The sequence below is a fragment of the Equus caballus genome, chromosome 12 (genome assembly GCF_041296265.1).
Source record: "Equus caballus isolate H_3958 breed thoroughbred chromosome 12, TB-T2T, whole genome shotgun sequence".
Taxonomy (NCBI): domain Eukaryota; kingdom Metazoa; phylum Chordata; class Mammalia; order Perissodactyla; family Equidae; genus Equus; species Equus caballus.
In genome coordinates this window covers 12604592-12616865 of record NC_091695.1, presented here as the reverse complement: position 1 = coordinate 12616865, position 12274 = coordinate 12604592, and the positions used below count along the sequence as shown (strand labels likewise).

Sequence of the window (12274 nt, the reverse complement as noted above, 5' to 3'; positions counted from 1 at the left end):
TCAGTTACCTTGCTATGTGTTCTACATTTTACTTGACTGAATTTTTTTGGACTCTACTTACTACATTTTTGTGAGGTTTTATTATACTTTCTAAGAACATTAAAAAAAAAAAATCTTCCATGGCCAACTATTATTTCTAATATTTTTAATATCCTTGTAAGCTACCCTTTGGAGAAAAAGTGTGGATAACAATAGAAATAGGCCAATATATATTATTTATTTCTTATTAAGTGTGGAATATTCTTTTCTAGCCTCTGTATGTAACCCTATAGCTAGATGGTAAAATGCAAGCATCTTATCTCCCATCACCTACTCCTTTTTGTTTGTCTCCCTTTTATAAAATTCTAGGATTACAATGAAAAAAAATTAGTTTTTAACATGTCTCAAATACAAATAAAAGAAAGGAATACAAAACTTGTCCAAAATACCCAGAAGCAAAATCCCAACCACACAAAGATAAGGTAATAACAGATATGGTGTTTTCTTTCTCATCATATTGTTTTGTAATCCCCTACTTGGCAACATATTATGGTTCTTACCATTGTTTAAACAATAATGTGAGTATTATTGGCATCTTTTGGGTTAAGGAAATTGATGAATATCTACTGGGAAATTGGTTAAAAAGTGTTTTTTCTGTAGGTGGTAATAGTTGTAGCCTTTATTCTTTGGAAAAAGAATGCTTATAGCATCAAAACTATTTTCTTTGCTTAGTGTATTTCTTTTTGTGAAATGCAAACTTTTTTTAAATTAAAATTATTTAGTAAACTGAATGATTATTAAATGATTCAGATGGTAGAGAAGTGTTTGAAATAGAAAGTGAGGGATCCTTACACTTCCTCCTCCATAACCCTCTTCATCAGACTTAACCACTGTTAACAATTTGGCACGTTCTTCCAGACTTTAAAACAATGTGGATATGAACGTATATGTATCTGCGGTCAGTTAGTTTCTGGAACATGATTTTTGGGAGCTCAGTTGTTAGTTGTTGTACTTTGACAGACAGCGTCTAGGGGGTCGTGTGGAGGAACTGTGACGTGTGGACATTTGGATTAACTTCCAAAAGCGGAAATGCAAGTGTTTAATTACGTTAATTTCAAATTGTTTTGGTAAAGAAGTTTTTTAGCAGTCTTTCTGCTTATTATATACTTTTAATCAGGGACTTCATAGTAAATATTGTTTCCTCTGTAATGAAAAATATTTATGCCCTTACTGCTTTTAGCTATATTTCACAGAGAGGAACAGTGTTTCGAAGTATGTTCCATTTAAAATGTTCGTATTCTCTTCAGAAAGGATCTTACAGAGAATTATGTTGGTGCTGACTTTGGTTTGAAAGGGTATAGAGGGTGTAAAGTCTCCATGATAAGAATTACCTTTCATTCTGTTTGACTTTCCATTTTGAGAAAGTTAGTTTTGCTTTTCAGATGTGATTGATCTCACTGGAGATGATGAAGATGATCTTCAGAGAGCAGTTGCCTTGAGTTTGGCGGAATCAAACAGGGCGTTCAGGGAGACTGGAATGACTGATGAGGAGCAAGCCGTTAGCAGGTGAAAACCTAATTTATATAAAGTGGATATAAGTTCTGTTTATAATAGAAATAATAATTGGCTTTAATTAACTTCAAGAGGCACAAAATATACTTTGTTATTCTAAATAAATTATGAATATATTTCAGTATTTTTTTATATTTTATGTAACCAAAAGTTTCATTTTCTAGTTCCAATTGCGTTTGAAGCTTAGATTTTTAGGACTTTGGAGTGGCATTATGGGCACTAAATTTAGGTGTATGTTTCAATGTTTCTCTGATTTTTTTTTCCTCCTAATCCCTTTTGGGTACATCGTCCAATTCAATTTATAGTCTTTTATAGAAGGCGTCTGCAGACATTTTCCTGTAAAAGGCCAATGGTAAATATTTAAGGCTTTGTTGACCATATGGTTTCTGTTGCAGTTACTCAGTCTGGTGTTGTAGTATAAAAGCAGTTATAGATAATACATTACTTAATGAGTGTGGCTGTGGTCCAGTAAATCCTGATTTACAAAAATAGGCTGCCAGCTGGATTTGGTCCATGGGCTGCAGTTTACCAACCTCTGATCTATAGTATGGTAGTATGTTGATAGGGGTTTTTTTTTTTTTAAAGAATTAGGCAAGATTCTAAGAGATGTGATAAAATGCATCTTTTGATTTAATAAGGAAAACTTTTCAGTTTAAAGCAATTTGATCTACTGAAGGATCAAATAAATAAATTTGATTTTATCACAAAAGAATGATGACTAAAAAAAACTTTAAATTATAACTAGCTGCAGTCATGTGCTGCATAATGAAATTGTGGTCAATGATGGACCGCATATATGATGGTGGTCCCATCAGATTAGTACCATATACCCTAGGTGTGTAGGAGGCTAAACCATCTAGGTTTGTGTAAGTACTGTCTAGGATGCTCACACGATGGCAAAATCACCTAATGATGCATTTTTCAGAATGTATCCCTGTCGTTAAGGGACGCATGACTGTGTAATCTTCTAAACAACTCTTTGCAAGCAGTGATAACTCTGTCTTACTGAAGAAGAAATATATCTTTTAAGAGGTTAAATGATTTTCCAAAGGTACACAGCTAAGATGGGTCTTATGACTCCAGTGTTCTTTTCTCTGTAGCAGAGTTGTTTGGTAGCAGAATGTGCCAGCTTCCTCACGTAATTTCCCTTGGCACAGTGTCAATAGTATATTTCTTTCTAAGTAATCTGAGATTACTGTATCGTAGGAGTTGTCTCAAAATGCTATGTTTAGCAAAGGCACATAATTTTTATTAGCAATACTTTTTAATGTTTTTAAATGATACTTAGGAAAGTACTTTTTAAGACATTATTTTAAGATGGAAAGACAATTAAAAGTCATTATTCTCTTTCATTGCAGTTAATAGTATTTAACGCCAGTAATTTTAAATGAAAGCCAAAAATACATAAACTATCTTTAGACATTTTAGTTAGGCTTATTTTGTAAAGGATTTGGAGAAATTATAAAATTAGGTTTTGTCTTAAAGAAATAGATTGGAATGAAATAATTATCTTGAATATTATAAAACTTGACAGTACTTCAGCTTTGTTGAGAAATATTTGAATCATGAAATACATGAGTTGGATTTCATACTTAAGGGGAATGATCTATTATGTAAAAAAGAGGTTATAAAACAGAATATATACTGTGTTACAAATATTATTTTAAAGAGTGTACTTTTTATGAATTTATAGTAGTATATAAATTTTAAAAACTCTGGAAGCTTATATACCAAATGGTATCAGTAGTTTTCTATTATGTGTTTTCTAATTAAAAGAACATATGCTAATTAATTAGATAATAAACAGTAGAAATAACTTAAAAGTTAAGGGATTAAAACTATTCCTAATCTGTTACTAAGTTCAATGTATATGTTATATATTGTTTTAGATACTTATTTTTGTCCAAATGGAAAAGAAAATAAGATAATGCTCTTTTTTATTCTTGGCTTTTACATTTTAATGTACTTTTAAAATAGTATATATTTTATAAATACTTTTATTGTAGATAACATTACAGAGATTTGGCATAGTGTAATATGCTGTAAAATTTTACATAAAATTATACTCTGTAGAAGTAAAAAGTCATATTAATTTACTGTTGCTAAATGTTATTTTTTGTTATGTGTTTTATAATTTACAGTTAAGAGTGTCAAATGCAAAATAGGCAGTTAATAAGCACATATGTAAATCACATTGTATCAGTAAAAAGGAAATGTCAGGATTCTAGCTAAACATTTAGCAAAGATGTGTTTGTCTCTATGGGTTTTATTAAGGCTTGGAAGTCTAAATTCAAAAGGGAAAATGATGCAAATTATATATCATGCTTAAAAGTAAATTTAACTACTTGTTCGTTACCCAAGTTCATATGACAGAATCTTGCCAAAATAAAATCCTAGAATCATCTGACTGTGCTTATATTTCAATAGATATACTTTAATATGAATTCACACAATTGGAATACTACATTATTATGTATAATTAGATGAGATAAAGCCTATCTTTTTATATCTTACAATCCTGTGTTTAGGCATTCATAAATTTCATGGTAAAATTTTTTAAGTTGAACATCTTGGAAGTGTAATTCTTATTATAATTACTCCTTAATGTCTGCATTGGATGTATTATATTATAGTTTTCTCTTGGTTGTCATTGCTTAGATAGAGAACAAGTAGAGTATGGTTAGTTGAAATTTACTAATGAGCTACATTGGGACTGGTTTGTGTCTCTGGCATATTTCTTGTGAAAATGGCTTGCCTCGTGAAATGACTTTGAACTAGCTGGATAGAAGGTAGGGCTAGGTTCTAGTTAAAACCGTTACAAAAAACACATCTCCAACTATTTCAAGAAATATAGTAGACTAAGACACATTTTCTAATGGAAACAACCAGAATTTTGTGTTGTTTCTGTTGGATATAAAATATTGTAAAATTTTACTGAAATCAGGGTGAAAGCAGGAACCCAAAGAAGTAAGTTCAGCACACTGAAAGTCAGTTTTTGACATGATAGTATTTGCTTGTATATAAATTGGCTTATGTGTATAAACTTCAGTTATGATATCCTTGTTGAACGTGGAAGAAATAAGTCAAAGAACATTGTGTATGGTAAGGAACTTTAATAGGAGATCTTGCCCCTTATTAAGTTGTTTGTCAAAGGGTGACATATTCACAATAAGGGTAAATCAGAAGTATCCCCCTCTTTCAGAACTCCTAGAGCACTACAAAGATGGTTACCTTGGCTCTGAAGGGTGCTGTTGGAGGTGATGAGACTTGCCCCTGAGAAGTTGTACCATGTTTTGCAGCTAATTTGTGTCACTTCAATGGTCCAATAAATACCGACTTGGGAATTTAGTTTTAAATGGTGTTGGATTTGTGTCGTCCATAGGTCCTGACAGAATCAAAAATGCGTTCTCTCTCTAGGAAGTTGTCTTTATCCTTGGCCTCAAAGAATCCCCTTCAGTAACTTTAGAAGTTCTGCAAGTTCCACTAGTCAAAATTACCAAGCATAATTGGAAAAAAGTCACTGTGAGAATCAGCAAAAATAATAGGCAGCAAAAATGCACTCATGTATTTAGATATGGTGATCGATAGAACTATACTTTAGCTTTTAAAGGAGACAAGAAATGCTTGAAAATATGACCTGACAAATTTGAAAAAGAACTGAAAATATATTCTGAAAATGAAAACCAGAATTACTGTAGTAAAACAAAATGTACAGGACCTAGGTTTAATAGCAGATTGGATGTAGTTAAAGGACATATTAGTAGACTGGAAGATATATGAGGAAAAATTATCCAACTTCTAAGACAGCTAAAAAGATGGAAAATATGGAGAAGAAAGTGAGTAGGTCTAACACACATTAATTGGTGTTACACACGAGGAGAGGAGAGAGTGGGTTAGGCAAAATTTAAAGAGATAATCACTGAGAATTTTTCAGAAGTGAAAAGATAACCTGTAATTTCATGAGGCCCAACAAATGGCAGTCAGGAAAATTAAAAGAAACCGTTACGCAGATTCATTATAGTGTTAGTCCAGAGCACTTAAGACTGAGAAAATCTTGGGCCAGCCCTGGTGGCCTAGGGCTTAATTTTGGTGTGCTTCTCTGTGGCGGCCTGAGTTCAATTCCCAGCTGTGAACCTACATCACTCCTCTGTCAGTGGCCATGCTGTGGTGGAGGCTTACATACAAAAAGAAGAAGATTGGCGACAGACTTTAGCCCAGGGTGAATCTTCCACAGCAGAAAAGAAGAAAAAAAGGAAAAGACTAAGAAAATCTTAAAAGTTTTCAGAGAAGAAAGGTGGAATTATCCTAAAGTTAGTGACAAATGAAACAAATTGATGCAGCAATAAGACACATGAAAATAAGAAAATGATTTTCAAAAATGAATGGAAAGAAAATAACTGCCAGAATTTTATACTCTGAAACTGAGTGGGGTAGTCTCACCAAGGCACTTTTCTTTGTGATTAAGGTTTCAAGGGCAGTTCTGAAAGACAAAGATTCTTACTATCCCTCCTGTTTCCATGTTTCCTACACCCCTCGACGTGGGGTGCTTATATTACCTCCACTGCCACAAAATCTGTGTGTCCCAGTAATTTTACCTTTTTTCCCAGTAATTTCCTATTTGTACCTGACTTTTCCTCCAGAAGGGCAGGTACAAGAGGAACAAAGACATTTTTATAAAATTAACACGGACTCGTTGTGCCTCCCACTTTGCCACTGTAGGGGAACTAGGTGAGCAGTGTCCTCAACCAAATAATGGTTATCTTTGCATTCTAAGACCATTCAGTTCAACACAGAAATCCAGGTATCTGAACTGGAGTTAAGTCTGGGAGCCTCCTGGAGGGTTTACCAACCAGGACAGCCTAGAGTTGCCCTTTGGAGAAAGAAAAGAGCATCATATCTAGGAATGGTTAGGGTAGAATTCTGAATTTTTAAGTTGGTCTCCATAACTCCTCTCATTTTCATTCTGATCATTACCTGGGAAGCATCTGTGAGGGGGAGCTGCCCTAAGAATATGTGTGGAACAGGAGTAAGTGAGGGAGGCAATTACAGCCTTTTTAAAGTTGATTTATGAGGAGAATTCTAATGCTCAACAATACCAGTTGTCTGGATGATAGGGAGCATAGGAGATCCATTGACTGCTTTGACTATCATTCCTTTTTGAGTGTTTTTTATGGTAAGAGGTACACCAGTGTCAGATTACAAGTGGTCTGGAATGGTTGAAAATATGAAGCATATTAGTTCTAAGGGCCAGAGTTGCCTGATCAGACTGGAACAGCACGAGTGTCACTTGAAAAAGTGTCAACAACACTGAAGTACCACTGATAGTCCTAAGAAGGATTGGGGCAGGAGGGGGCTGTTCAAAGGTTTGATATAGTCAGTCTGCCAGGAGTGGGCAGCCACACCCCATGCAATGTGGCCTCCTTCACCATGAGAGAAACAGGTCAACTTTTGGCAGGAGTCACATGTCTGACATGCAGTGGTAGCTTCTATGTTAGAAACAGAGAGTCCCTTAAATGGTACTTAGTATATGATTGTGGACATGTTGCTGTGGTGGATGTGATGATAGATTGAAGCAATGGTGGCGATCTGGGTAGTGCAAGCTCGAAAGTCATCTCATTAGAGAACAGGCACCGCTGTATATCCATCACAATGGCTAAAATTAAAAAGACTGACAATACCAAGTGTTGAGCATGTAGAGCAACTGGAACTGTCATAGACTGTTGGTAGGAATGAATAATGGCATAACCACTTTGGGAAACTGGGAATTTCTAATGAATTTCAACACATACTGTGCTAGGACTTAGCATTTCCACTCCTAGGTGTGGACCCTTGAGAAAGGAGTGTAGAGTAGCTTTATTGATAATAACTAAAAACTGAGCGACCAAATATAAGAGCAGAATAGTAAACAATGGGTGGTATATTCACACAATGGAATAGTAAGCAATATAATGGAAAACATTTTCCTGGTACTGGCAAAAATGTGGAGGAATCCTCAAAGCAAAATGCTGAGTGAAAGAAACTTGACATAAAAGAGTAACTGCTGTGTGATTCCGTTTACGTGATGTTTAAGGACAGGCAGAACTAATTTATGGTGATAGAAGTCAGGATGGTGATTATTGGGGGATGGAGAAGACGGCACTGTTGGCTGAAAAAGGGCATGAGAGGCTTTGCTGGAATAATGGAAATTTTCTATATTTTCATCTGTGGTGGTCACATGGGTGTATACATATCTAGAAAAATTTCACTGAACTGTCCATTTAAGATTTCTATATCTTATTATATGTAAATTATCCCTAAAGTACTCCTACCAAGAAAAAAAGAATATTTAGCTATTTTGATTAATAATCAATATAAAAAATTATATTTCTATGCATAAGAAAGAATGAGAAAGTGAAATTTTAAAAGCTACCATTTAAAACACATAAAACTATTAAAGACCAGGAATAAATCTAATAAGAAATGTGCAAATACTCCAAGAAAATTGTTAAATATCATTGAGACACATTAATGAATATGTAATGATTGGAAATATAGTCTATTTCACAAATTGGAGGACCGAACGTTGTAAAACTGATCAGTTCTCCTTAAATTGACTTACAGTTTAGTGTGATCTAATCAAAATACCAATAGGTTTTTTTTTTTTCTTTTAAGACTGGCACCTGTGCCAACATCTGTTGCCAATCTTATTTTTCCTTCCCCCAAAACCTCTAGTGCATGGTTGTATATTCTAGTTATGGCATGTGAGACGCCGTCTCAGCATGGCCTGATGAGTGGTGCCGTGTCCTTGCCCAGGATCCCAACTGGCGAAACCCTGGGCTGCTAAAGTGGAGCGCCGGAACTTAACCACTCAGCCCCAGGCCAGGTCCCGCAATAGGTTTTTTTGAAGGCAGTCAACAAGATGATTCCCTCCACTCTCTTTCTCTCCTTCTCTCCCTCACTTCCTGCTTTTTTCTTTTCTTTTTGGATGATCTATACAGCTTAAATGATAATGCTTGTTTTCCAGTGAGTATGCTGCTTCCCCAAAATGGACTTAGATAATCTAAAGTGGAATGTTTTCAGGATTACTGCTATAATTCGGTTTAAATAACAGTACAAAACAAAGTAAAACAAGCAAACCCTCCCCCCCCAATCACTGCAATAAAATTTCACTGGGAAGGTGAACATTTACCCTAAGTTCTCTGAACATTCAGTATGGGAGAAAAAGAGACACAAAATATTTTGTCGTCTTTTTCTATTGCTGAATGCCATGGTCATGACCAGTGTTGGGAAGATAAGAAAGCAGGTGATGTGTAGGGGGTTTGGTTTTTGATTGTGGCTTTTGGGGTTGCCTCTCTGGGCATTTTGTTATAAGCTGTTTCCGAGCTCTCTGAGATTTGCGTTGTTTTTTGTTTTTCCTTTTTTTTCTTTCTCTCTCCTGGTAGCTTTAATGCCTGGAATATAGTTATTGCATACTCTTTACTAGTTTAAAGCCTGGCTGGTATCACTGGCTTTAGTCTGGTGAGTCCAGGGAAGGGACCCTTATGTAGAAATTGGCGTTATAGAAAGTTTATGTTCATTAAACCAGTACTGGACTATAGAAGGGGTCAAGGGCTTGGGAATAGAGTAATATTTAGCTGGAGATGGGCTTTAGCTAAAAAATAAGAGAGGTATAGCATCATCTAACATCTTAATCATCCATTTACTTTAAACACTCGTTTAGCCCCTATATTTATCATGTAAGCTCTAGCGAAGAAACAGATGTGTGTTTCTACCCTCCACATGCTAATGGGAGAGACTGAGTAATTAATAAATATTTTTGGTGCAGTGTAATAGATGTGTTTGTAAAGTCCTTCATGATCCTGGAGGAGGCGGTAGGAGGAAACCCACTGAAGCATGTTGTAAGTCCCCGGTGATACAAAACTGAATGAGTTGTAAGCTCTAAATCAAGGAGATCACAAAGTCATGGCATTCTTTCATCCACCGTCTTTTAGTACCATAATTTCACCATATGGTGTGGCTAAGGAATTTATAATAAACCTATTTCTTTAACACCTATACTTTTGTGATAATGAATGATATTTACCATATGACAGAATTGAGTTATATGAATAATTATATATATGTACACATATACACAAAATATAATTTAGGAAATGGATATTCTTTTATCTTTCTATCTTAGGTAACTTTGAGCAGCAATGAGCATGTATCTCTTGAGTCCTAATGAAACAGTTATTACAGTTTGTACCTAATTTTACCTCTGTAAAAAAGGGTACATAGGAATGCTGGGGAGATGGTATCTTCAATTTATATCCTTGACTTTCTTTCCCTTCCCACTTGCTTTGAGGAATAGTATAACAAACAGTGCAGGCAAGCTACTTGGTCCTAGGAAGTACATTTGAGGCCATACATTCTCCCAGTCCTATGGGGAGAGATTAGGCAAGGGAACCAAAAAGTTTACGTAAGTTAGCTCATTCCATTAATGTAATGTTTAACGTACAAATTTGTGTGTAAACATACAAATCAAGAGGTGTATTTTCTTTGTAGGAGAGGGGCAGAAAAGGAGGGTGAGGGAATTGATTGCATCAAAACATTAAAAAAAACCTTCCTGGATTTTAGTAATCTTAACCAGATCTAGAATAAGAAGAATATCATTATCTCAGGGCAGTCTGGATTGTGGATTTGGGTTGGGTTGTTGACATTTGTGGGCAATATGAGACCTAGTTTAAATCAATCTGGTCTTGAGGCTGAATTTCTTTTTGTTATTACTTCGTGTGACTCACATATGCATTTTAATTTTTGCAGATTGGGTGTATTTTGTAGAAATTAGGTATTCTCATGTTTTTCGTAACAAATGTCTATGTGACCCATTGCCTGGTCGTTATGATGGAGGTGATCTGGTCTGTTGACATTATTAAGGGTTCATTTCTTAGTGGTATTTTATTATAATAGTAGGTTAAAAATATGTAATGGTAGAGGTTTATCCACCAGGAGATTCAGGATTGAGTGTAGTTTTCCTAGACTTTTGACCAGTTTATACTTTTACAGTATGTTGTGGAATCCTCATTTTAAATGGTGATTGTAGATGCCCACAGGTGCTGGTCAATTGCCGGATGCCTCTTCTCTCTCTTGTATATGACCTCTGGCACTAATTCTTCTTTCCTGTTTGTGGTATTGTTGCTTCTTCCCCCAGAACTTATTGCTTGTTTTTGTTCATTCATCTTGAGTTGCCAAGATACAAATAAGATTCCATTATTTAAACTTCTAAATGTACATGTGCATTACAAAAGGAACAAAACTTGCAAATGAAAACACTCCCGTTTGTGAAAGTCAATAAGAAATTAAATATACCTTTCTATATACAGCAGTCTTTGTGTTACATATGCCTTTTGCATACTGTTAACTTTTCTCTTTTGAGCATAACCTAGTTGCTTTGTACATAATCCACTGTATTATTGCTCTTGTTTTGTATTATCCTGAACTGTGCCGTTGAACAGTAGGAAGCCTCTCAAGTTGGCTCTGACTTTTTATCTTCCCTTAGGTTCTTGAAAACTTGCTTTCTGGCCACAGTGGGATGTTCTAGATAAATTCTGATTTTCTTCTGACCCTATTTATCTACCTAAATACCTTCCAAGAAATTCTGGTATACTTTAGTAGTAAATAGTTGAAGAGAAAAAGCCCAGGGGTGGAGGGTGCATGTGAGAGTTAGTTTTGGGGCAGAGAATACTGCTGCTAATGATGGATCACACTTAAAAGTGACAGAGGTGTAACCCGTTTATTTTTAAGTATATAAGGTTACTTTGACCTTTACATTTTAACAACTGTTGTTGTTACTTACTTTTTTTTAGTATGTGGTTTTGTTGTGTCCCAAAGAAAGACTTTATTCTATATTCACATAAGTTATTTTAAGTAATGATGATTGGGAGTCCTATTACATTGTGTCTAATGTCATGTTGCAAATACTGCAGTGAGAGCTAATACAACAATTCACTTTTTCCCCATCATTAAGAAACATAGCTATATTATTTTGACATTGATCTAGTCGGGCAAAATCTTGAGCATAAAGATGATGTAGCATGAATGAGATTATCTCAGGAAGCCAAAAAATTGGAAAAACTCATTCTTGCTGAGGTTTTTGTAATTAACATAAAATGGGTTAAGACACCTGAATATTACTTAAGGCTTATTTAGAACACTAAGTAACACATGTCTTGAGCAGGCAGTTTTCCAGCATGTATTTTCTTGCTTAAGAGCAAGAAAAACGTCATTGAGCAAAGTAGCATTACTCTTGCTGCGTTTAGATATATTTAAGATATTCTGTAGGCTGAGTTTATTTTCAGGAGGTTAACCTTTTGTTATTCTGATGTGTAGATATTTGTTTCACTAGATTTTTCGCTAGGCAAACTTTTGGGTGAAGAAGTGAACACTAAGTATTCTCTGCCTTTATTTAACTGTCATAGAGTCATAGATATCTAGAACTGAAAAGAATCCCAGAGTTTACGTTATTTAACATTTTTTATAGGCAAGGAAATTAATGGTCAGAGGAGTAAAAGTGCAGTTTGTCCAGTTTTTGATGTTTTCTTGATGATTCAAAGTAATTGTTATAAAAACTAGTCATTATGTTATATTTTAAATATATACTTTAATAAAGCGATTACTCAGAAAACTTGTCTAGGTGCTATATTCCTGGTACTAAACTTGTAATTGGTTGACATAATTTAACATACTTTCTATATTATGTAAC

General features: G+C 34.8%; 1 long non-coding RNA gene across 1 annotated transcript in view; it reads left to right on the top strand.

Moving 5' to 3' along the window:
• The window catches only part of LOC138916582 (uncharacterized), an 81522-nt gene that overhangs the window by 2384 nt on the left and 66864 nt on the right, over positions 1-12274 (top strand). Inside the window, exon 2 of the long non-coding RNA XR_011423871.1 lies at positions 1422-1545. This is a non-coding gene — a long non-coding RNA (uncharacterized lncRNA). The remainder of the gene's footprint in view (positions 1-1421; positions 1546-12274) is intronic.